Here is a 2,252-nt window from a genome sequence, read left to right as displayed (position 1 = left end):
TCGTACTTAAGTTTTGTAGATCTGGAAAAGACTTACGACAAGGTGCCCAGAGAAAAGCTTTTCAAAATGTTATAATTATATGGAGTGAATGGAACATTATACAGAGCAACACTAGTCTATATTTAAGTTGTCATTCAGCAGTTCGAATTGAATGAAATACAGGATGGTTCAATATAAAATCAGGTGTGCAACAAGGGTGCACATTATCTCCACTTTTATACATCATCTTAATGGATCACATTATGAAGGAAAGTGGTATTAAACCTATATCAAAATTGGTTATGTTAATTTCAGCTCTTTACTGCGGATGATGTTATACTTTTAAATAAATCCCGTACAAGTCTGCAAGATTCTCTGACTGAATTTAATAACTGTTGTAATAAATTAGGCATGAAAATTAGCAATAAAAAGACCAAAACTCTGAAAATAGGCAGGAGCATAGAAAACTTCAGCTGTATTTTCAGTGGAGAACCTACAGAACGAGTAAAATATTTCAATTATTTAGGCAAGATGGCAAATTAAATATAAAAATAGACAACATAATTTTTAAAGCTGATATAGTAGGAAGTCAGCTGAATAAATTTATATGGAATAAGAGAGAAATTAGTCAAAACACTAAATTAACAGTGTACAAGATAGTGTTTTTTTTAGTTATGAATCTGAGAGTTGGGTTAGAAGTAAAGGACTTGATCAAAGACTAGAGACCACAGATTTGAGGCTTATAAGAAAAATTAGGGGAGTGGCAGAATCTTATTAAAAATGAAGATATTAGAAAGGAACTTGACATTATTTGCATTCAAGAATGTGTCAGCAGAGCTAATCTAAGGTGGTATGGCCACTTAAATAGAATGGGTGAAGAAAGGTTAGCAAAACTGGTGTTTGATGCTAAGATGGCAGGAAAGATATCCAGAGGAAGACCAAGACCAAGGTCTAGGTGGATTGATTCAGTTAGAAGTGCCTTACGAAATATTAGATACGACCGTGTTGGATTGGAACGCCCACAAGTAACAGGCTAATTTGTAGGAAAATTGTTGATAGGAGATTAATAATAATGTTCAGGGTGGCCATAAAATAACTTTCCCTCTTTGGAGGCATCTGTAGCTAAAACCGATAAACGGAATGAGACCAAATTTTATATTGAGACTTTTGAAGGTACGGGAAGATGATTTCCATGAAAAAAAGATTTAGTACCAAAAGTCGCCGATAGGTGAAATTTTTGCGCTGGCGGAGCCGAAAACAAGCGGATAATTACATTAAAGGCAGATAAAATGGAATAATAACATTTCGACGGTGTAAGCGACAGCCGCATCACTTATTCCATATCATAATCTTATCATAATCTGCGGTAGTTAGTGCTTGCATACGACTGAACTTATACGGATAGAAGTGAAGAATTTTCCGTAAGATTTTCCAGACTGCACCATAAGCCATATCACGTTTGCGAGCCATGGCACAAGCGCTTGGACCAGTACTGGTCCCTGTGTCATCGAACACCGCAGTAGCAACGTCTGCTCTACTGTCTCTTCTTGCACTGCTTTCCGTCCTCTTCCAGGTCTAACTCCTAGTGATTCAGTTTCTTCAACCTTCTTAATCATAGCTCTCAGTGCTACAGCTGACATAGGACCTGTACGCAGGTAATGAAGCCTTCTAAATTCCCGAAGGGCCGCTACGGTATTGCACTGTTTAAGGTAAAACAACTTAACAAGTAAAGCACGCTGAGGCAACGTAGAATGCATATTGAGCACAATTCGTCAGTCATTCGAATAACTGTCTGAACGTTCCCAATCCCTTTTTAAGGGGATTGGGAACGTTCAGACAGTTATTCGAATGACTTTGTTACATGACAGAAGCGCCACCTGAGTTATTCAGGTGGCGCTGCTGTCACGTACGCACAGTAAAATTTGCATAATCCTTTTTACCTGCGTTTACTGCAAATATTTGACTGCTTTCGGCTCCACCAGCCCCAAAATTCCCCCTATCGGTGACTTTTGGTACTAAATCTTTTTTTGCGGAAATCATCTCCCCATGCCTTCAAAACTCTCAATATAAAATTTGGTCTCATTCCGTTTATTGGTTTTAACTACAGATGCCTCCAAAGAGGGAAAGTTATTTTATGGCCACCCTGTGGATATAATCATGTAATGCTTCTTAGTAGCTTGCAAATCCCTTGAGAGTACATACTGATACTTTAATTAAATGGTATATTCCATATTTTTGACCTCCTGATCGAGGTTAAGGGTTGGATTACCACT

The sequence above is a fragment of the Typopeltis vanoorti genome, chromosome 23 (genome assembly GCF_054136105.1).
Source record: "Typopeltis vanoorti isolate ZY-2024b chromosome 23, IOZ_Tvanoo_1.0, whole genome shotgun sequence".
NCBI lineage: Eukaryota > Metazoa > Arthropoda > Arachnida > Uropygi > Thelyphonidae > Typopeltis > Typopeltis vanoorti.
Note: the sequence above shows the minus strand (reverse complement) of the source record.